Consider the following 25,696-nt stretch of genomic DNA (forward strand, 5'->3'; position numbering starts at 1 on the left):
CACAGAAACATCAAACACACACACACACACTTTGATCATGTGACTATCCTGCAGGACTATGGAGTACATATAGTACAAATAGACAATTCTGCTTGTTTTAATCACATTTTTTTAATGAGGAGATTTATCTAGATCCCTGGATCAGCAGGACAATTCCATATCCTATTACAATCTGCCAAGATGAAATAGATAAATCTATTAGCCTGCTCTTTGCTTGTTTCATCATTGTGACAGCCTCTCACGGGTGTACATCCATCAAGTTCCCACGCCATCTGACAGGCAAGTCTCCACCACCAAGCTGCAGGTTAATAGCTCCTTAATCTCTATTTAATTGCTCATTAATAATTCCAATACTGCTTTCCTCTGTTAATTGATTAAAAAACAGTCTCAGCGGAAGTGAATAATGAAGTTTGGTAGCAACCAACTATGGGATGAGATTTTTGTCATCAAGATAATCAAGAAGAAATAGTGACCAAAACACTCTTTGTTCCATTTGCAGATTTCTATAATGCATGAACTGACAGGGCCTTTGGAATTCAACTACATCAGCATATATAGTCACTACTACAACCAAGTTGTGAGCCACAAATGGTTAAACAGTTTTCTAGGGACAACAGCATTCTGTGATCAAATAAATCTGGCAGATCAGGCATACAAATGTCTCTCACACTTTGGAGTCTTACATTAATTATTGGCATATTAAAAGCTCTGAAATTCTGCAGTTTGAGACATCTCTTTACATTGTTCAGGCAATCTTAACCCAATGTTACCTGACAATACAATCACATATCTTACTGAGCACCATTTCATTTATCAATTGCCGCGTAACGGATTAACCCCAAATTTAGTGGCTTTAAGCAACAATGATGGATGATTTTTATAATACTGTGGCTATCCTATGCTGGAATGTGGAGGACTGTCTGGCAGTTGATGTTGTCTGGGAAGCCTCACTCCTCTTCTACGTGATTTCTCATCCACCAAAAGCTTTTCTTAAAAGGTGAGCTCAACACAGTGTAGTACTCAATAGGGCAAACAACAAGCACCATTAAGCTACTAAATGCTTAGCCGCAGAAGTCGAACATCACCCTGTCATGTAATATTAAACAAAGCAGTCATAAGGCTAGGCTAGATTCAAAGTGTATATAAGTTGATGTCTCTCTGTGGAAGGGAGGACAGGTAAAGTCACACTGCAAAGAGGCCCTTGGGATGCAGGAAGGAATTGTTGTGGCCATCTTGGAATATAATCTACCACTAACTGCTGAGCAGTTTTTGAAACACAGTTCAGAAAATGCCAATGTAGAACAATTCTTACGTTTTCCAGATTAAGATACTGAGACTCATGGATGTAGAATGATCTTCCTAAGGGCACATAGCCAGTAATTAACAGACCTGAAGTTGGAATCTAGTCCCCACACTTCAAACCTTCTGCCTTTGTCATGGTGTTGCCAGAGGATGCTCTACCAATTAGGAGTAGTGTGAATCACATCCAAACACTTACTCTCTGGATTTGGGTAGTTCTAGACCCTGATCTTGGTCTTCTAAACAAGTCCAGCTAGACTTCTTAAATCAGGAATGACTCAATAAACCAGAGTTGCAGCTTCTTGTGCTTTTATTCCATGAATAATAGGTTCTGGAAAGAGCCAAACTTGGAGATTGTGAATAGCATGGGTTGGGTGAGCTCTTTCAAAAAATTCTGTGAGATAAAGTAACCTGGATTTTTTCCGCTAATATTTTAGTTATATTTCCTAGATTTCCACTGAGTTCTACACATTTACAATCCATAGTCAGATCTTCACTGACTCCCCCAAGTCCCTGAAAACATAATCCAGCCCAGCTCTTTGACAGCTTATAAGTGAATTTACTTAATGCTCCCCTAAGTTGGCAACTTATTCCAAACATAGCTTTCATGTTATTGCAATGCTTAAAAGCAAATCCAGAAATAATTACTCTTCCACAAATTTTTCCTGAACTGGTCAATGCAGGCATGAAAACTTTACCCAGTTCTTGTACCTGAGAATTTAGCTCAATACCCCTCTACTTTTGTGTCATTATGGCCTCTTGTTTTGCATGCTCTGTAAGATTTTATTGAGTCTACTGAAGATATGTTTGCTGCTTGAATGTATTGTACTTATGTTAAGTGAACCCTCTTTTATTTATCTATAAGGTGCTTGAATTTTACTGTATTATAATGCTAGTACTGTAACTCTTGGACTCAAAGGTATCCCATGAAAAGGGCCACATCTGATTTTTTTTTTTGCAGATATCTAAGGTCAAAATCTGCTGCATCGGTGCCTGGAGAATGCTTGGTGGTGACGACTTGATCAATATCTCCAAGACACTGGCTCCTAGCAACATTTTGAATTAACTTGGCTTTAAATGTTCCAGTTCCCTTTGCTCAGGAAAGCTCATGAAAAAGAAACATTAAAATTAAGGCTAATGATTATAGAGAAAAAACATGTAGTACACCTCACAGATAATACATGAGACTAGCTTCATCTTCCTTCTGTAACACGTTTATTATGAACAGAACACAACCTTTTTCTGGATGGCATTTTCAGCTGATGTGTCACAGCATGAATGGGTCTGAAGATTACACCTACTTCCCATTCTTAGCTTGTTACAAGGCAGGAGGAACAGAGGATGAGGGATTTTGTGGCTGTGATTTATACATGAAGAGCAGGGATGGGTGTTAAGTCCCTAGCCTGATATTTAAATCTAAGATTACCTGGAAACTAAGCAGGAGAAAGAAAAAAGCAGGCTATATTATAAGCACAGCCAGTATCAAATAAACTTTGAAAGACTTCTCTGGAAATGCTGTTAAAATTCAGCTCAAATCTTTATTTGTTTATTTGTTTGATTTTTCCCTGAGACGGAGGCTACAAGAAGCAGAAAAGCAAATACCCTATGTGATGCTTGTATTTGAGAACTACAGAGAGAGGTTAACTGATGAAGTTCAAGTGTCAAGGAGAATACCCACTTCAGATCTTGGGAGGTGCCAATCTTCCTGAGTCCTGATATTAAAGTCCTCAGAGTATGCAGCTAGGTCCAGTTGGCAGGATAGAGCATCAGATGACATTTGGAAGACTGGTCTAATCTGATGAACAATTAAATCACATTCCCCTGAAATTTGCCTTTCCAAATATTGTCTGTACTGAAGTCAAGATAAGAAGTCAAATTGTGAAAATGTATTGGTTTAAAAATGAAATGGCCTCTGATATGCATTGAAGCAATGCCTCTGTTCATTGAGTCACCTTTCTAGAATTCTCTGTCACCTGCAACCTCTTTTTTCTCTTTAAACCACCTGCTTTCACATTCACCCACTCTACTTCCTACCTGTCTTTTCTATTTATTGACTCACTAGAATTAGTCACTCATTTTGGTGCTATTTCTGTTCCAGGGTTACCCAAGTTAATATGTATGTAACTGTGGCTTACTTGTAGTTCTTTGAAGTCAGATAAATCAGAGGCAAATGCAGAACCAAAGAAGTGAGGGGACTGATAAGGAGACATCAACGTTAATACAACTTTAAAACAAGGATACTTTCATTTCACTGGAGATTGAGACAAGTTTCCAGTGAAAATGTCAGGATTCATGGAAGCAGGTTCACAAAGGAACTAAGATAAAAATGCTTCACCATGTTCTTTTAAATAATTGAAACACGGAAGGGGGAAATGGGTGCAACACAAGCTGAGGAAGAGTCAGTTGAAGGTGTGTATAAGGGAATGGGTTGAGGGGGGAAGATGATCACAGCCTAGGTATCAACTCCAGGGACAAGATCTACTGCACCAACACAACAGAAGTCAACCCAGAAGCACTTGTGAAGAGATTGGATGGATACAACCAGGGTTCAAAACTTTGTAATTTAAATTAAAAAACAATCAACTTTAACTCTTTTTAAAAAAGATGAAATGGACCCACCCAACATTCTCAGTAGGATGAACAGTCTCTTCAAGGCAAGTTACCCTGACAGGCTGCATACTGAGGACTTACTATGAGGTTTATCTGTGGCTACAGAATATGCAACTTCTCCAACCCAAGCAAAACTAGAACAAACACCTCAATAAATAGTAAAGTTGTTTATATTTTATTTAAAGGGATCTTTTTAAACTTTTGATTCTGAAATATGGAGTAGACTTTCTTTTCTCTATTTCTACCACAAAGTGCAACTGAAAAATTTGGACATTATGTGTAAAACAAACATAAGACTGAAAGGCTGACAAAGAAGGCAAGTTGGCTAAAGACTTTGGGACCCAGGAGATGACACAGTGGTGAGTTTCCTGGTTTTCTTTTCACTTTGTGTACTCCAGGCTCTGAGCTGAAGAAGTTACCAACTCAGAAGTGCCAATGAGAGCAGACAAAGCTCGCTCTCTCTAGTCAAAGGACCAACAAAGGCATAGCCTAGCAAGACAGAACATGTTTAGACAGTAATCACTATATTCCAACCAAACCCACCCTCAAATACACCAGCAAAGCCAAGTGGGAAGTCTAGACTTTCACTCTCATGATAGTGAAGCACCACAACACCGTTACAGACGATGAAATAGGGAGCTGGGATTTTAGTAGTTGTCTCTCAACAATTAGTATAATAACTAGATAGAAAATCAAGAAGATCATAGAACTCAAAAACACCATTAGAAATAGGAGTGTTCATAGAATACTCCACCCAACAACAGACTGTACATTTTTAAGTGTCAACAGAGCACATACCAAGGTAGATCATAGGATAGGCAATAAAATAAACTTCAACAAATTAGAAAAAGTTGAAATCATACAGAGTATGTTCTTTAAGCACAACAAAATCAAACTAGAAATCAATAACAGAAAGTCAACAAGAATATATTTAAATACTTGGAAACTAAATAACACACTTCTAAATAATCAATGAGGCAAAGAGAAAGTCTCAATAAAAGTAAAAAGTACATTGAATTAAGATGCAAATGTTTTCCAGGAAGAGGGAACAGTTCTCACTTTAATGAAGCTATTATTACTCTGATACAAAAACCAGGTAAAGACAGTACAAATGAAGAAAACTAAAGACTAAGATCTCTCATGAATATAGATGCAAACATCCTTGAGAACATGTTAGAAATAGAATTTAGTAATATATATGAAAATTGTTTGTTATAACTAAATGAGGTTTATTTGGGAGTGCAAGGCTGTATCAACATTAAAGAAAGAAACAATATAATTCAACATATCAACAAACTAAATATAAAAAGCCATATGATACCATCAATTGATGCACAAAACAAAATTTGTTAAAGTTCAACATGTATTTATAATAAAATATCATCAAGTAAAGAATAGGGTGAAATTAACAAACATCTACAAAAAAAACCCTCCAGCAAATCGTATACTGAATGCTTTCACCCTAATATTGAGAATAAGATGAAGATACTGTCATCACCATTCTTATTCATCAGAGTGCTGGAAGTTCAAGATTGTGAAATAAGAAAAGAAAAATAAATCAAAGTCGTATAGATAGAACACGAAGAAATAAAATGTTTTCTATTTAAAGATAACATAATTGTTTATATAAGAAATACCAAAGAATCTACAAAACAGTTGCTAGAACGAATAGTTCAGTAAGGTCACAGAATGCAAGGTAAACTTATAAAAATAACTATATTTTTGTAAACTAGTAATGAATACATGGCATTGAAATTAATAAAATCAATACCATTTACCACCTGCAGTTTTAGTAGAGAGACAGACAATGGAAGGGCACAGATAAACAAAAAATAGACCCATATAAATAGGCCCAATTAAATTTTGACAAAACTACAAAAACAATTCAATAGATTAGAAAGGTCTTTTCAACAAAATTATGTTGGAGTGATTGGATACCATAGGACAAAAAAGAGAAACTCAATATAAATCTCATTATGTATTTAAATATAAAATGTAGAACTATAAAATTTAAACAAATGAACAGAGATTGTCTTTAGGTTCTAGGGCTAAGCAAAGAAGTCTTAGTATTGACAGCAAAAGTATAATCAATAAAATAAGAAAAATAAGTTGGATTTGTTAAAATTACTGATCTTTGTTCTGCAAAAGACCCTGTGAGGAGGATGAAAAGACAAGCTAAACTCTGGGAGAAATTATTTGGAAACCACATATCTCTGAAAAGACTAGTGTCTAGAATACATAAAGAAGAATCAAATGTCAACAGTAAATAAAACCCAATTAGGAGATGGACAAAAGGCATGAACAGACATTTTGTTGAAGAGGAGACACAGATAGCAAATAAGCACATGAAAAGATGTTCAACTTTATTAGTCACTGAAAAATGAACATTAAAACCATAATGAGTTGTTTTAATGGATACATATTACTATGTAACTATCAGAATAGGTAAAATAAAAAAAGTAGTTACAACATCAAATTCTGGTGGAGATAGAGAGAAACTATGTCATTTAAACATTGCTTGCAAGAGTGTAATGCAGGCATGCTAGGATAAAATGCAAAAGTTTTGTAAAAATCTAAACTAAGCGAGCAATCCCCATATGACTCACAATCACATTTGTAGATATTTTTTCCAGAGAAATGAAATCATCTGTTTACATAAAAACTTATACATGGGTTTATAGTATCTTTATTTGTAATAGCCAAAAGACTGGAAACAAACCAGATGTCTTTCAGTGAGATGAGGTAGTGGTGTATAGGCAATATTAGTAGCAAATTCTGATGGGAAGCTCAGAATTCCACCTCTTCCAGCCTTCATTCTTAAGAGAAAATGTTCTGACATGTCTTAGAAACAGAATAAAGTTCCTGAGCCCACAGAAGGGCTTTGGCAGAATGGTGGCTGGGGTATAGCAGGGGAGACCTTAATACTCCTCTCTTAATATTTGGATCTACTCATTCAGCAAATGTTTCTGTATTTACTTTTTATTAGCTTTTGTTGCCCTAAATCATGAGCCTCTGGATGCCTCTTTCTCAATGTAAACCCACAACTTAATGTCAAGAAGCTATCAAGGTAGGGTTCAGGGGAAGGGAGCATTGGGCAAGCTGCTTAGACAGCTTCTTGGTCATGTAATGAACTAAAAGGGCCATGAAGGCTATGGGGTCCTAGAATCATGGTGGGAAAACAGCCATGCACTTGGAACCAGAGCCCTGGCCAATGGCTAGAGGGCATTGTTCAGTTTGCATTCTAGGTGGAAAGGGTAGATTACTGTATGAATCTAGCATGGTGTTTGTATTAGTTATTTTCATGTTGCTGATAAAGACATACCTGAGATTTGGTAATTTATAAAAGAAAGACATTTATTGGACTTACAGTTCTACATGACTGGGGAGGCCTCACAATCATGGTGGAAGGCAGGGAGGAGAGCAAGTCACATCTTACGTGGGTGGCAGCAGGCAAAGAGAGAAAGAACTTGTGTAGGGAAACTCCCCTTTTTAAAACTGTCAGATCTCATGAGACTCATTCACTATCATGAAAACAGGGCAGGAAAGACCCACCCCCATAATTCAATCACCTCCCACTGGGTTACTCCCGTGACGTGGGAGTTGTGGAAGTTACAATTCAAGATGCGATTTGGGTGAGGGCACAGCCAAACCATATCAGTGTTCATCTGAGTTATGTGGGATTAGGATTCTAAGTATCCCATTTCCACTTCATGACACAACTAATGGAGTCTGGAAAGAGGTGTTGAGAAACATGTATGGAGTATGCTAAATAAATCCTATGTTTATTTTAACTAATGTTTCTGAGTTGGTTCCTGTAGTTTTCATGTAAACTGAGTTAGACACCTCAAAGCAGCTGTGATAATAGATTGGAAGCCAATGCAGATAGGGGAATGTCACTTCAGCAACAGCACTAGCATCAGAGAACTTGTGTCCCTGTTAATATGTCCAAATTTTCACAGATACTATAAATAAAGAGAAACAAATGGAATGATCCCAGAAACTTCTGTTGATTGGCAGTGACTTCTCCTGGAGTCTATGCTTCAGGCATTTTCTTGATGTTTCAGTATCGATTGAACATGATGCAGAACTTAATGGTCTTCAGAACTGGGTACTCCTAGTGTCCAGTCAAGCTTTGTGTTTGATTCACAGGTAGGTGGCAATGTGGAGATTATACCTGTTAGCTGGATGCTATGAGAACCTACCTTTCTGCCTGTTCGCTGCAGTGGATAAATTATGTAGGAGAAATGTTCTACCCAAGAGCCCCTTAATACACACACTCTCTCTAAATACACACACACAGACACACACACACACACACATCTAACACATCTATGTGTACTCTATGAATATAATATAAAAACATACGTATAAGCCACATATATAATCATGTATAGGTTTTTCTCTTTTTCTAAATGCTTCTAATATATATACATACACACACATATGTATGTGTCATATAAATGTAATATAAAAACATATATATGCCATATATAATCTCATATATATGTATATATGCAGTTTCAGGTTTTTCTAAATGCTTCCTATTACAACAACAGACTCCACAATTTTCTATCAATAAGTTGAGACATGGATGATTATTATCTAGAGTACATTACACAGATATCTATTATATAGATTATTATAATATAGATCTATTATATAATAGCTGCCATTATATAGATCAGAAGCTGGGATCCTCACAGAGTTAAGCAGTTTTTATTGGGTTTCACGGCTCAGTTAAGTGGAAACATGGAGCAGATCCCAAGTCCTTCTGGCTCCAAGGGCTTGTATCCAACAGTCATGACAATTCTATTTGCGCAGTGTCTGGCACTTTGTAGGTGCTCAAAAATATTGTTGAGTAAATAAGTAAATGTCAAGAAGTCTTTGCATTCTGACCTGATTGCCTCATTCTCTCTTCCTGGTTCTGATCTGCTGTGTCAGCCTGACAGGTACTCAATTTTTCTCCTGACGAGGTTGCTCTGTCACCTTTTGCCCGCCCATGGACTTTCTATAGTTTCTTCATCAAGCTCTTTACTAGCCCTGCCAAGGAGCAAATGTTTTTATTGGAACAGCATGAAATGTGACATTACTCGTAGGTTCTGGCAGAAAATTAGTGGTAGTGATAGCTAGTTCAGCACAGCTAGGCGCAATTGTGTCTCCCTCCTGGAAGCAGGAAGCTGAGGGACTGCAGGGAGTTATAATGGTCTAATGACAGCTAATGGTGAGGATGGACTGGAGGCCCATAAATCAATCTGAACGGGGGATGGCTTAATGAAATGCTCAGTACTTGCTTGCACTCTTCTGAGCATTGTTCATGGGTGTGTGTCTATTAATGGATGCTTATTTTTTGTTACATAAGGGAAAATTATAAGCATTTTTATATAGAAAGTCTCAAAAGGCTAAGACATTTGTAGGTAGGTAGGCACACAGGTGAGGAAATATGAGGTCCACTTTTAGTTTCCAGAGCCCCAAGCTCGTGATTGTTTCATGGTCTGGTTTATCTTACATATTTGCCAAATTATGGATGGCTCTAGTGTCTTTTGTTTTTTTGTTTTTTTTTTTTCTTTTTTTTCTTTTTGAAATGGAGTCTTGCTCTGTTTCCCAGGCTGCAGTGCAGTGGCACGATCTCAGCTCACTGCAACCTCTTCCTCTCAGGTTCAAGCGATTCTTCTGCCTCAGCCTCCTGAGTAGCTGGGACTATAGGCGCGTGCCACCACACCTGGCTAATTTTTGTATCTTTAGTACAGACGGGGTTTCACCATATTGGCCAGGCTAGTCTCAAACTCCTGACCTCATGATCTGCCCACCTCGGCCTCCCAAAGTGCTGGGATTACAGGCGTGAGCCACTGCGCCGGGCTGGATGGCTCTAGTTTTTAGCCTTGGTCTAATTTTTATTTTTCTACAATGTATAATGAGGCAGAAGTCTTAAGATAAAAAGAGACTAATGTCTAGTTAAGTCTAACACAATTGCCTCTGTGTTCTCCAGTCCAACCAATATTACGAACAGTTCTGATATCACAGCCTTGGAGTCTGTTCTCCTCTGTTTATAGATTCTTTTGTTTCGAATATTTACCTTTTAGGAAGAATCAACATAAAAAGTTTGACGCTAACTATAAATTTTCTACAAAGGTGGGATGTTTCCCAGTTCTCTAAATGGTTTCCTCTGGAGCTAAAATGCTTAGCAACAGTGATGTGTGATCAAAACTCCAGGACTCATTTAAGGCAGGTTCAAGGTGCAGCACCTTCTTTCTGTTCATTCACAGAACTGTTAAACAAGGAGTTGGCACAGCTTGTAAATAAACATGTCTTAAATGAATTTTGCAAGTATTACATTTTATATTTCCAGAAATATTGTTGAAATGGTATAATTTTCTCTTTGGGGAAAGAGAAGCACATATATCTTGATGGGATTTACTTGAGGATAATAATTAACAGTCACAGCTTACTATTTTTATCTTAATATTTTTTAATTTTTTCTAATTCTAGAAATTATTATTTAGAAATTATTGGTTTCTATTAATTTTTTCTTCTTTTGAAAAAATATATGATGAGAGTTAGAAAGCTTTAGACCTGTAATGGGGCATTTGCCCAGGGGAATCCTGGAAGGTGCCTATATAGAAAATTATCACAACCACTCATTTACAATTGAAAGTGATATTGAGATCTGCATGAGAGACTTCATTAAAACCTTTCTTGTGATTTTTTGAGTTGGTAGAAGTATCTTCTGAAGTGTGACTACCTGAGTGTTTCTAGAGTATGGTGCCAACTAAACAGTTTGTCACAGAGATTGGAATGGAAAGTGGGAATTGCCGGGGACTATTGTGTTACTCTTCCAACTGCTAATCTACTGGTTTTCAGAGGCACATTTGACACTACTTCTCTGTCCTCAACACAGGACAACACCCACTCTTTGTTACAATTTACTTCAAAGGGAGTAAAAATGAGTTGCATAGATGGATGTTAAGACTAGAGGGAGGAGAGGGTCATGATCCAGAGAAAAGGGCCATAGCTTACCCTAGAAACAAAGCAGAGAAGGAGGGCGAAACTATGCCATTAGAAAAAATAACCAGCAATTTCTTCAAAATCTCTTTCTCACAGCCATAATAATTAGGGGGACTGTCCCTCATGCTGCTGACAAAGTTTGTCCCAGAGATGACCTTTTCATTTTTACCAGCCCTGACTTTCTGCACATTGACTCAGAATCATTCTGTCTGTCAACTGACTGTCTTAACCCTTTTCATGCTCAACTGTTTAGCCTAAGCTCTGCCAAGGATATCATACCAGGTTGGAATGACCACATGTCTTCCTTTAAACTAGACAAACACATGGCTTGCTCTGGCCCCAGGATTTTCTCTGTTTTCTGTCTTATTGCCTATAAATCTAGCTAATTATTATGAGAGATAAAACTGGGAGAAAATTCAAAGGGAGTGTAAGTGAGATTTTTTACTTCTAGGTCTCTAACTTTTAGTTCTATATTGCCCCATAATGTGACAGCTTTTACCTCTGATCATGCTATCCCAGAAACATACTGCAAGTGCTATACCCAGATCTTGGCAAAGGACTTCCAGGGGCAAATGACTTCTAGGGTGGTGAGGGCTGAAGTAAGTGCTATATGACTACTTCTTCAGTAAGTTTCCACTTGGAAAGTTCAACAGATATTTGGCCTCCTTGTTTGTCTTTCACTCAAATGTGGGTCAGAGCTAGGAAACATGCTATGATCTGCACCAGGGCACAGAAGAGGGTACTGGTTATTTTAGGTGCTTTGGTATAATTTATATGTTTTGTGATATTACAACTATATCAGTCTTATATGTATATAATGTGTGGAAATTATGTACTAATAAGTTATAGGCAGAGTGACTCTCATTCTACATAAAGTCACTCTGCTTATAGTCTGCTATCATCTAATAGTCTACTATTCTGAGACTGAAAATGTAGTATGAATTTCAGATGTGCTTACTGAATCTAATAATGTATACATCATCCCACAAAGAGAGATGAAGTTTTCTTACAAAAGGCTATGACCCAAGGCCTCCTCTGAAACACAGAACAAAACAAAGGTTTGCTGGTTATGTATGATTCAAATTACCAGATAAAAAGTGTCAAGAATAACAAACTTGTAATCTTTCTTCAGCTGATAAACAGATGCCTCCTTTGGGTTATTATTAGACTTAGAAAGAAATAACCAGCTAATATTTCTATCAAAGTAAGGCTTTAATGCTCTCACAAGTGCCAGAATCATAAGGAAAAGAGTCAGAATCTTTTATTCTTCCCTAAAGTCCCACACTTGGGTGACCTGGGCCATTCTCAGAAATCTCTGGCAAAGCTAGCTAATCGCTGGAGGTCATAAATAAAGACATTGCCACCTGCAAAAACATGTCGCTTCTTCCTGGAGTGGCTGGGAATTGGTGTTAACAACCCACAATAACCCTGAGCTTAGGAATGGATTTACATTTTGTTATTATACATTTTGCAATTTTGGCAGTTTTGAAGGTAAAAATATGTCAAAGGGTAATATGTCTCAAGGACAGTCAGTGTTAAATCAATATTAAGTAAATAGGCTTATTCTTATTTAACAAAGCACTGAAGTGTGGAGGAAGGGATCTGCTGTGACCATTTTCTGTAATTTTCTTTCACCATCTGTCAGGTAAGGTAAGACCTCCAAATCCCGTATGTCAGCATTTAAAAAACATAGCCAATTTTCAGCTCAGGTTGCTTACCTAATGATGTATTTACTATGTCTCAGTCATGATTTACCAGAGATAAAGCCGTATTACTAAGCAGAAAGGAACTGGGAGGAGCACCAACAAAGACAGCAGAAGTTTTAAAGCAACAAAAACATGCTGTTTTTAATTATTTTAATAAACTCGGAAACCTCAAAGGATGTGACAGCACATCCTTTGATGTGCCATGAAAAGGATATCTTTGGCCATGAAAGATATAGAAGGAATCACGTATGGATCAGCTGAATTATGGAGATACAGTTTAAATAGTCTTTTAAAAGAATCAATTTTACATCTGTTAGGGACCGGGATTCCTATTCCTAACTTAGCAAGATATAAAGCACATAAAGAAAAAAAATTCATGACTGACATATAAAAAACCATCCTGTGAATTAGTTATGTCCACTCAAGAGTGTAGGTATCTTAATGGAGTGGCCAATAAGATCTGGCCTTTGCTTCCGATGATGTTACTAAAAGTTGGTATTACGGGGTTCCCATAAGGGATAGATCACCAAAGAGCCACCAGACAAAGTTCATTATAATATGAAGTGTTTTTATTATTATTATTTTGTTATTATTATTATTATTTTGTTTACGAACCATGGACCTTCAGATCATTCTGAGCCTTTTTTTTTTTTCCGAGACGGGGTCTTGCTCTGTTGCCAGGCTGGAGTGCTGTGGTGCGATCTCGGCTCACTGCAACCTCCGACTCCCTGGTTCAAGTGATTCTCCTGCCTCAGCCCCCCAAATAACTGGGATTACAGGCACGTGCCACCACGCCCAGATAAGTTTTGTATTTTTTTTTTTTTTTGGTAGAGACGGAGTTTCACCATGTTGGCCAAGGTGGTCTCGAGCTCCTCACCTCCTGATCCGCCTGCCTCGGCCTCCCAAAGTGCTGGGATTACAAGTGTGAGCCACTGCACCCAGCCCATTCTGAGCTTTTTACACAGTAAAGTCTATCTCAAATATCATTACAACCATTTCTCCCACAGCCTCCCATAGTGCTATCCGGGATGCTGATTTAGCTAATGTTGAAGACATGTCTCAATTGAGAAGTCAGGGTACCTTAACTCAGGGCCTGAATTTCTACCTTTCCGTATTTCTTTTGACCTTGTGCTCCTGGCAGCAAATGCATACCAATTTTGGACTCCACTACATAACTTCAGAAAATTACAAATGTTGGAAGTAATCCAGGAACTATTTTTGTATCCTTATTCCTATCACCATATCAAAGAGCAATGAGATGTAATCCTTGTCATCAGTGGTATTATCTGACATAAGGCATCAGATAGTTAAACAAATAAATATAATCACTTTGGTAGGGGCATGCATAACATTTTTTGGACCTCAGAGGAAATATTTTTCTGCTAAGGTATAGAAACAATGAAATATAGCCTTAAACATTCTCTACAAATATAGGGTTTACATCACTTCTGAGTTAGACTTGAATTTGAATTAGGACATGGATGAATTTCTCCCTGTCAAGGTATTAACTTTCCCACATGAAAAAAATGTTTTCATGGGGATATCGACTTTTGACACGAATTCTATCTCTAACTCTCTGAGAGTGGGTTGCTCAGCAACAATGTAGTATGTTTTTCTTGGGAGAGGCCCAAACATGGGCTTTTATAACACTCCAATCCCATATTTATTTAGATTATGATAAATGAATTTCTTCAATTATAGTAGTTGTTTTCTCTTATTTCTGCCTAAAATAACCCACTTCAAAAATCAAGGGTAGTTGCCCATTTTGAACTCTATGCTAGAATTTTTCAGGACTGGTGCGGCGCGGTGGCTCACACCTGTAATCCCAGCACTTTGGGAGGCCAAGGCAGATGGATCACGAGGTCAGGAGATAGAGACCATCCTGGCTAACACGGTGAAACCCTGTCTCTACTAAAAAAAATAAAAATAAAAATATAAAAATTAGCCAGGCATGGTGGCACACGCCTGAAGTCCCAGCTACTTAGGAGGCTGACACAGGAGAATCACTTGATCCTGGGAGGTGGAAGTTGCAGTGAGCCAAGATCACACCACTGCACTGTAGCCTGGGTGACAGAGCCAGACTGTTTCAAGAACAAAAAAAAAAAAAAAGAATTTTCAAGTACTTAATTCATTCCTACAATTTATAAATTTTATTGAATACAATGTAGGCTATAAGAAAATATAATGATTTCTACTATATAAATGTACAGCTATTATACTATTTTTGAGGAGCTCTAGTCACCCTAGGACTTATGCTTTAGGACAGATGAGTAAATCACAATGATGAAATTATATGGAATTTCTTAACCAAAATGTTCGAAAAATTCCAACACTTTATCTTGTTTTTGAAAATAAACCAGGAAGGAAAACTAGCTTTAAAATGCGGATAGAAACTCACTATTTTCTTATGTCAACTTCAACATTAAGCACTGTACAGTTAGAAACAGGTAAGATAGCCAAGAAGCTGACAATTCTCTGAATATCTGAATATTGCATTTGTATTTTTACTATCTTTAAGAAAGAATTTCAGATTTAGCAAGAATCCAGAAAAAATGCATTTACTTATATTAAATAAGGTCATGAGGGTGGGTTCTAATCTGATAGGGTCAGTGGCCCTTAAGAAGAGGTCACTCCAAATGATGAGAACACATGGACATATAGAGGGGAACAACACATAATTAGGCCTTTCAGAGGGTGGTGGTTGGGAGAAGGGAGAGGATCAGGAAAAACCACTAATAGGTACTGGGATTAATACCTGTGTGATTAAATAATCTGTATACCCATGATTCAAGTTTACCTATGTAACAAACCTGCACTTGTACCTCTGAACTTAAAATAAAAGTTTTAACAAAAAGAACCAAAAGAAAAAAGAAGTAGTAGTTCATCTCTCCCCTTGCATACACTGAAGACAAGCTACAACATGAAAGTGACCATCTGCAGTCCAGGAAGAGGGCTGTCAGCAATACTCAACCATGCTGGCACCCTGATCTCAGATTTCTAGCTTCCAGAATTGTGAGAAAATAAATTTCTGTAGAAGTTATAATATTTTGATATGGCAGCCAGAACTGATGAATACACCTTATCTGAAGAAACACATGCACCTTCTTAAGAAACAAGCTCATACCTAGATTTTGAGTATGTGAGCAATTGCGATTCCAAAATCCTGTTGTAAATTGGCCCTCTTAAAGCAGCACCCTCCCTTTAACCCTACAGTAGTCCTGGCTAACTTTTATTCATCCTTTATTGATCTGACAACAACTCAGGTGTCTTGAACTTATGACATTTTGTTCCTAACTAGTCCCTTTTCATGAATAATCACTGATAGGTCAATAAAAAGTTCAGTCTTATATACTGTATACCAATTTTAGGTAATTGATAAATGGGAAATATATCATTATTAAGAGTAAGCAATAGTAAAGTAGTTTTGGTTTATACCTGGCAGATCCCCATTGGATAGAGATATTGGATGGAGACATCTCAATTTCTGAAAAAAAAATAATTGAAATCAGGTTCTGAAAGCATATACTACTACCTGAAAAACATGGTCTGAGAAAGCAGAAGCATTTCTTTGGAAAAATATTTCATGTTGAATTTTTTTAGAACTTAGCTTATAGAAAAAATAAGTAAATTTAAATCCTTTGGTAATTTAGATATGAAAAACTTTAATACAGTAGTGGAGGAAGAATATAATCCAAAGATTTAATTTAATTAAAGTGTTTGCTAATTTCTGATTTAAGAGGTTCTGGATTTATAAGCTGAAGGTCCAATTGTTCTGGGACTATAACTCTGGGGAAAATATACCTATCAGGTACTAAGAATCTTTAAGCCATATTATCTCTGAATCTACTTCCATTTTTAGTTTTAATTATATCCAGCATACCCCCTGGAATATGAAAATAAGCAAATTAAGGAAGATGTCAACTGAGCAGATATAGATGATGGTCAATAATCCCAAGGTCATACTGGATGAGATGAGTAGGGAATTTAAATAACAATATCAACATTAATCCAAGGTTAACTAGCATGAGGGTCCAAAACTGGACAGATGATCTTCTCCCTGGTGTTAATTTTACTTCTTCTGAGTTTCTATTCTGTTTATCTAGTTTACCTATTTGTTCAAACAAGAAACTTGTCATTCTTAAAATCTAATCCCCACATAGATCAGTCCCCAAATCCTTTTGATTTTTATACTTTGAATATCTCAAAAATCATTCTGCTGCTCAAATCACCTTTTACCAACTAACTTCGAGGTACCATTGTCTTTCACCCTGCATCAGTCTCCTTACTATAGTACTGCTGTCTGATCTTGCACCTCTACTCCACTCTCTAAATCTGAGACAGGACAGTACAGTTTTACGGCACAGATCACTGTCATGTTTAAGGCCTTTCAATGTCTTTCTTGTACTCACAGAATAAAATACAAAATTCCTATTTTAGTCACTCTTTATTTTATTATATATTGACAAATAATAGAGATATTTTCATGGTACAGAGTGATGTCATGATTTTTAGATACTATGTGGAATGATTAAGTCAAACTAATTACCATATCCATTGCCTTGAATATTTAACTTTTCTGTGAGGAGAACATTTGAAATTACCCTCTTTGCATCAAAATGTACAGTACTCAATGATTAGCAATATCTACCACACTGTGCAATATATCTAAAAAATATCAAACATTCCTCCGTCTAACTGAAGCTCTGAACTGTGGGACCATCTTCTCTTCATTCCCCAGCACTCAGCCTCTGGTAACTACCATTCTACTCTCTGGTTCTATGAGTTCAATTGTTTTATATTTCCTGTATAAGTGAGAACACGGGATCTTAGTGTTTCTGTGTTGGGCCTTTTCACTTTGTATAATATTCTACAGTTCCATCCACGTTATTGCAAGTAACTTAAGACTGAATAGTATACTATTGTGGATATATGCCACATTTTTTTTCTTTGTTCATTCCTTGATGGCCACTTACATTGATTCTATGTCTTTGCTATTGTAAATAGTGCTGAAATGAACATGAGATTGCAGATATCTCGTCAACCTACTGATTTCAAGTCTTTCAGGTAAATACCAAAAAGTGGAATTACTGGATCACACGGCACTTCTATTTTGTTTGTTTTCTGAGGAGCCTTCATACTCTTTTCTATAATGGTTGTAATAATTTACATTCCCACCAACCACATACAAAAGTTCCATTTTCTTCACACCATTTCCAACACTTATTATCTTTTATCTTTTTGATAAAAGCGGTTCTAACAGTTGTGAGGTAATATGTCATTGTGGTTTTAACTTGTATCTCCCTCACGATTTGTGATGTTGAACATTTTTTCATGTTTCTGTTGCCATTTGTATGTCTTTTGAAAAATGTCTATTTAAGCCCCTTGCCCATTTCTTAATTGAATTTTTTACTTTCTATATTTAATTTCCTTATATATTTTGAATATTAATTTCTTATCAGATGTATGGCTTGCAAATATATTTTCCAAATCCATAGGGGGTTGCCTCTTCATTAATTGTTTTCTTTGTTGTGTAGAAGCTTTTATTTTAATATAATCCCACTTGTACATTTTTGCTTTTGTTGCCTGTGTATTTGGGGTCAAATGTAAAAAAATAATTGGCCAGACCAAAGTCGTATAGGTTTTTCTTTACGTTTTCTTCCTGTAGTTTTACAGTTTCAGGTCTTATGTTTAAGCCTTTTATCCTTTTTTGGATTTGATTTGAAGTTGATTTTTGAAAATACAAAATTTTTAACCTAAGTTACTAAGCCCAAAGTATCTGATTAATTCATCTCACCAGAATCATTCTACGTTACTTTCTTTAGATTTTCAGTGTGACCCAGCCAAACATGGCTTGACAATCAAATTCTTTTTTTTTTTTTTTTTTTTTTGAGACAGAGTCTCGCTCTGTCGCCCAGGCTGGAGCGCAGTGGCACGACCTCGGCTCACTGCAAGCTCCGCCTCCCGGGTTCACGCCATTCTCCTGCCTCAGCCTCCAGAGTAGCTGGGACTACAGGCGCCTGCCACTACGCCCGGCTAATTTTTTTGTATTTTTTGTAGAGACGGAGTTTCACCGTGTTAGCCAGGATGGTCTCGATCTCCTGACCTTGTGATCCGCCTGCCTCGGCCTCCCAAAGTGCTGGGATTACAGGCGTAAGCCACCGCGACAATCAAATTCTTGAGAGGACTATAATTCTTTGTAACTTGGACCCTGCTTATAAATTTCTCTGCATATGTCTCCACCACATCCTTTACCTGTGGTTAACAATGCTCAATTATTCTTCATATTTCAAATCAGTGTAACATATATAGTAATAAAATAACTGTATAATTTAGTAGTTATGATTAACTTTCAAGTATGTAGTATAATACTTTTCCCATAATAGAAGCCAGTTAAACAAATATTAATCAAATGGAGTTTTTTTTAATTTGCTGTAAAACTTATTTTAAATAAACTCCACTGTGAGACAAAATAGAATCAAATTTTTCTTTTGTAATGTGGGCAAATGGGATTCATGATTCTTTAATCAAAAATTTGTTATTCCTGCAAACAGCTGATGCTGTGTGACACTAAGACAAAGAGTTAGGGATGAGCTTGGTGTCCAATTTGTAGAGCTATATGATATTCTAAGCAGACAGTTTATATCTAACAGGGTTTTGCTTTTTTCTATGAGAGTGATCTTAAAATCTGGCTATCTTCACTCTGTATGTCCTTTGCAGGATGATCTCAGGCTTAGCCAGTTCTCCATGGCTCTCACAACTAAAGGGAGGAATAATGGAAGATAGATACAGACGTAGACATATGAAATTTTTGGGAAATATACTAATGCTCCAGTACTTGATTCAATCCATGACATGCGCTTTTCTAGAAAAAAATTTTTAATTTTGGAGTTAAGTTTTGCCTCACAGTATGATCAAAGCATTTATTGTCACAAATTGCAGGAATATAGCCATGGTGTAACAGCTATCACTAGAAGGAAACAGTTGTGTTCAGTTTTTCTAAAGGCATGGTAAATTCTTATACCGATTCCCATCTTCTATCAACTCTTTCATTGTGTCATTTAATCAATGAAGAAGTTAGAGAAAAAAAAGAAGCTATTAGTAACAAATAAATTGTTTTACAACAAATAAAATCTTTTAGTAATAAATAAAATGTTAGAGATGATTTTTTAAGTAAAATAAATTAAGACAAAAGCTTGGATCCCAGTCAATTTGTAGAGAAATAAAAGTGAAGGAACTAAAGAATTGTAGCCTAAAAAAGCACGAGAAGCATTGACTCAAACCCAGTGAGAGTCCAGAGCTAGCTATCTATGAGAATAAAAGCCATTGAAGAGAAGTGTTATAAGCCATTACAAAATCAAACTAATAATATAAGGCATAGAACTTGGAAGAAACTTTGGGAAAAGTATACAAAGACTAATTTCTCTGACTTTCATAGAAGGAAAACAAATGCTATTATCCCAAATTTAAACATGATCTTAACAAACAAGCAATGATTTCAGCTTCTTCATTTTTGTCCATATCACTTCTTAAACCAAAAAGGAAGCTTTTATAAAATAATGTCTCTCTAGGGAAGAAATATTTTTTTGAAGCTTGGAGAGCCCTTTGGTTTCACATAAGCATAATTTTTCCTATTGCATTCAAGTAAATTCTCTCTTTGTCTTTATATTTGCATTTGTGCAATCTAGAATGATATAAAACCAATATTAATATGGTTTTAGGGGATATAAGAGTGGTAGGCTTTTGCAAGAGGGGAGGAGACAGACAAAGGACAGCTTTGGTTTTATTTCTCTAATTTTCCATACTGATTTTTGTGATATTATATGCAATGCATGAGTATATGTCAACAGAGATTATCTGAACAGATAGCCCATAGCCCGTATATTATTCTTATCTTTATACAACTTGTATTATAAGTATACCAATATATGTAATCATTAGATCCTTTTAATGAAAACTATATGCAGATGTAGAATATAATAAAAATAAAATTAAGTATAAATTTAAAATACTGCAATAGGCCGGGTTCAGTGGCTCATGTCTGTAATCTCAGCACTTTAGGAGGCTGAGGACTTGAGATGAGGAATTTGAGACCAGACTGGCTAACATGGTGAAACCCCGTCTCTACTAAAAATACAAAAACTAGCCAGGCGTGGTGCACTTGTAATCCCAGCTACTCAGGGGGCTGAGGCAGGAGAATCACTTGAACCTAGGAAGTGGAGGTTGCAGTGAGCCAAGCGTGCCACTGCATTCCAGCCTGGGCAACAGAGCGAGACTCTGTCTCAAAAAAATAAAAAATAAAATAAAATAAAATAACACAATAAATACTCTAAGGTATAAAATTAAAAGTAAACACATTAGCATAGATTTTGTATGGTCAGAGGGAATGAGTGAAGAGCTAATATATTTTAGCATATTATATTTCATACATAAAATATATATTTTATACTATGCCTATATATACAAATATATAAAACACATACTGTATATAAAAATATAATATTTTAGGTATGTAGGAATTTTAAATAATCTCTTTCAAGTTACTGATATACAAATGAATAAAATGACATAAGTGCACAAACATATAATGTAGAAATAACATGCAAAGGCAGATATAAGTAAATACGTATTAAAATTTTAAATAGAAAAAGAACAAGTAAGACAAAACCAGACTAAATCAAAAGATTTAAAGATTTAAAAGAATAAAGAGTTAAACCAAAACAGAAATAAAGGGAGAAATATTTACACAAAGAGAACGTTAAATATTTTCACAAAGCGAAAATTAAGTTCTTGTAAAAAGTTTTTAAAAGTTACTGACAAATGTAAAGAAAAGACTAAAAATATGTGAATGAAAAACATGCTGAAAAGTACTAAAATTATGAAATCACATAAAGGAGAATGATTAGTTAAACTTAAAAAATATATATGAAAAGATGTTGAGAATTACATTTATGTTGATTGATAAAGTTAACTGAAAGTGAACAGCATTCCAAAATGCCCAGAGTTCACAGGTTTGGATAATAAAAATGCTAGATATTTGCTTTTCATACTGATAATGAATAAGGACAAATTCAACTTTTACACTTTATTTCTGTGTCACGGTTGCTCAAACAAACAAACAAACAAACCCAAAATGCCAAAAATGCATTTAAGAGAGAAAAAATTAAAAACAAAACTGGAAAAACAACAAAAATTACTGTTTGCTTCTATGCTAGTTCTGGAAGCCCTGATTCAGGTAATAATCAATACTTTCAGTAGAGGAAATGAAAGAAAACATGCAGAAGAAAAATAAAACATGTTTTAAAGTCAATAGTATAATGAAGTGTTGTGAAATGTCAAAATATTAAACCACAAAGAAAATGAGATAATGGCAAGATAATGACAATAACATTTTTTTTAAAGCTAAATTACTAAAAATCAAATAGTGGTAAACAGTAGGTGCTTAAAATTAAATAGGTGACAGGTGGTTGAAAGCAAAACGTTAAATGAGGCAGCTGGCCAACGTGCAAATTTTAACAGCTTACTAGTATGATAAAAAAAATAAAAACAAGACAAGGATGTGTTATTTTAGTTTTTTCTTTCTACGGAAGTTGATGGAAGCCATGAGTATGGGCTCTATGGATTGAGGGAGCTGGGACAGAGCTCAGTTTATTGAAATAAGAAAGGGGTGAGGAAGAACAGTGAAGTCAACAGCATGAAGGCTCAAAGCTGCATAAAAATTAGTTTGCAAGAATGGAAGTTTCAGTAGCTAGAATAGCAAACACAGGTATCCACAGGAGAATTTGATACAGAACAGATATGTCTGCCAGCAGGTGTTATTAAATAGTCTTCTCTGTGGTATGAAACGGAGTCATTTGTCTTTCTCACTCTGAACACACACACACACACACACACACACACACACACACACACAGAGAGATCACTAATGGTTTGGATAATGGGTGTGTTTGGAGATACTAAATACTCAGTGCTTTATGTGTATTGTCTCACTTCAGCCCTAAAGAGGGAGACATTATTACTTTCCCCATTCATAGAATGAGTAAACTGAGTTTTAAGTAGGTTAAATGGTTTGTACAGGATTACAGAATTAGAGAATGAAAGAACCACATGGCAAACCCATGTAGTTTGTGCCAAATTTATACTCTTCTGTGTCATAGCGGTCCTTGATTGTGAGGTTCATTCAAAGCCAGCAATGAGGCAAAACCAGTCAAAGCTTACAGTTAAGAATTTGAAGATCATTTTACTATTATCACCCCTAAAACCCCAAACCTAACAGGAATTCTATTCCTGTTTCTAACCAAAGATGAGGCAAGAAGATATTCAATGTCTCCTTAAGAAATTTATATCAAGATGTTGATTTAAATACTTAAAGTTTCAGTTTCTGTGTTTTCTTTCCCTCCTAGGTTCCTCCATCATCGCTGGGAGGGAATGCTGTCTCCAGGATACAATGGCATAAATCAGCATGGCAGATATAAAGTCTCAGCTACTAGAAGGTGCTCTCTTCTTTGAAAGCCTAAGAAAACAGAAGGTCAGGTTGCTTCTTCACTTGGCATCTTCCACATCCTTTAGAGAATTTAGCAAATTAGCCAGGATTGGAAAACCTCCAATGACATGGTGGTTCATTTCATTGCAGATCAACACCCTCTATAGTTAGAAGTCATTTTTCCCAACTGTATCCAACTCTTTGGCTGCAGAGATGGATATGCCCCTTTGTAGGAAAGTGAATTTGCTTTCTTTCCTGATAGCTGCTTCCTCAACCTGCTGGCTGGGTGTTAAGTGACTGCTGTCTCTGAAGACTCCTAGGGTTTGCTCACTTGCTCTATGGTTATGTCTAACGAGGTGTGTAAAAGCAAATTAAGAGGAAATGAATTGCATAGGAAAAGACACAAAAGATGCAGCAGAGAGAGATCTTTCTAAGTTCTGGCTCATCACAGTGCCTGTTAATCACAGCTTGCATGCCCCTACACCTAGCACTGCCCATACGACAAAGTTCAGATTCCTTATCTTGGCCTTTCGTGGCCATGCATGGTCTTCCATGATTTGCTGCCTTCATTTCCATGTGTGCCTCTTGACGATCTACCAGTGTCTTCAACTCTGGATTTCCCCACCATACCCCACTTCTCTTACTTCACCCTCTTCCCTAACATAATTCCCTATGCATGTTCTTCATCCAGTTTTTATTTTTGTTGTAGATGTGGTAGCTCATTCCCAGGTGAGAACCTCACACCTGGCAGAACAGCTTGTTCAATATGAAAGAATCCTGTCCTGGGCTCTCAGGATGTGACCTGTGTTTCAGAATAAATAATGCCTCAGAAAGCAATTAACAATTCTCTTCAGCAGGGGCAGCAGTGGAGAAATGAATACTTCTAAGTTGTTCGTCTGGAGACTGGTGCCCCTACCCCTCCTACTCCCCATTCCCTTGACAAGGAGAACTGGACCTTTCAGCCAGGAGAATCAAACACTGTTTCCTAGGTTTGAGCCCCATCATCAGGGCCTAAGTGGCAAACTGAACCCAAACACCTGCACAGAAAACTTGTTTTTATGTTAGAATGACTCCCTCTTTTATAAGAGAGTTGCAGAGCTTTCAGAAATGGCATTAAATAAATCACAGAGGGCCTTGTCTTCTTTTCCTTTTACTATTATGACTTTCTCATTCTGTTAGGAGGAATTCCTGACCTTCTGTAACAGAAACTACCACCCAATCTTGAAAAACAATTATTCTTCTTTGTTTTTCTTTTTTTCCTTCTCCTTTCTATGCTGAGCTTTTACTAATGCTTTAATAATGGTTAACTTGATTCATGTGCTTTCCTTAATGAACTTCAGAAATTGGTCTTGAAAAGCTAAGCATAGAGTTAAGGCTATCCCACCCCAGGAAGAGTGCTGAGAAGTTAATCTGTATTTCTGTTGCAACCAAGCTGACATCACCAGACCAACAGATAGCCATTTGCTCAACATGGTCATTAAGACCAGATATATTGACCTGCATGTAGTCGACCCCTGCACATAGTTTCTCCACATCCCCATTCCCATAAAAACCCTCTGGCTAGCCTGAAAAACTTCAGATGGTCTCTGTGACACTGTCATCCATCTCCTTAAGTTGGTGACTCTTGAATAAACTTGCTTTTCCTCTTACTAACTCTTGTTTCTTGAGTTTGGCTTGCAAGCAGCAAACAGCTGAGCCTGGGTTTGGTTATAATTTATGGTACCCAACATGGGGCTGTGAGCCCTGTGTGGTCTAGCCTGCCTGCTTTCCAACGGTCAGAGCAATTGACTGCAGCATTGCACCACGGCTTACCCATTCACACTATAGACAGAGCAATAATTGCTTGTGAGTGCCAGCTGCTCATGACTAACTGACCTCATGGTTGGGATTCCAAGGATGTTCCACCAGCTGCCAAGAACTGTCTCAGGGATTTTCCCTCTTCTCCACTTTGTAGCATCAGCTGCCTCCAACACTTAGTTGATACAAGAAAAAGCAGTATCTGGGGAGTTGATGGGCTTCAAGATGGAGTAAGTAATTTTGCCATGTGCAACTGGGAACTCTTTTTCCCTCTATTTAGGCTTTTCATCGGAATAAACCACTGTGTTTTTGTGTTTGGTTGGGGTTCCCTGTTAGAAAGCAAAATAGTTGTTGGACTTTTATGTCATTTAAGAGTTGGTTCATTTGCATTTGTCTGTCAATTGTCTTTGTGGGCCCTGGAAAAGTTCAAAGGCACGCCAGATTTTCTGGAACTCGGTTACTTATTATGGCCCATTTTCATGCACATTTTAATAATAATGGCCAAATTACAGTAAGGAAAATTCAGAGCTCAAATGGTTAACTTGCAACTACAGAGCTAAGTAGAGTCATCTAAAGCTGTCTATTTATTTCTCACTTTCTTTTTCTGCCTGATCTGAATCTGCTGTTATTAAGCTACTGGTATTGAGATAAACTCTTTATGGTACTAGTAATCAAGGTTATTTGGAGATTTTGTTTTTCTTATACAGTTCCAACAGTTCTATCTAAAATGTAAACATTGGAAACTCATTTGAAACTGAAGGGAAGAAAAGAATAAAAGAGATGATTTTTTTGTTTTTGTTTT

At 36.7% G+C, this 25,696-nt stretch overlaps 1 pseudogene; it reads left to right on the forward strand.

The window, feature by feature from the left end:
* The first annotated feature begins 863 nt into the window (after positions 1–863).
* LOC134759151 (uncharacterized) overlaps positions 864–25,696 on the forward strand; it is a 34,557-nt pseudogene continuing 9,724 nt past the window's right edge.

The sequence above is a fragment of the Gorilla gorilla genome, chromosome 8 (genome assembly GCF_029281585.2).
Source record: "Gorilla gorilla gorilla isolate KB3781 chromosome 8, NHGRI_mGorGor1-v2.1_pri, whole genome shotgun sequence".
Classification (NCBI taxonomy): Eukaryota; Metazoa; Chordata; class Mammalia; order Primates; family Hominidae; genus Gorilla; species Gorilla gorilla.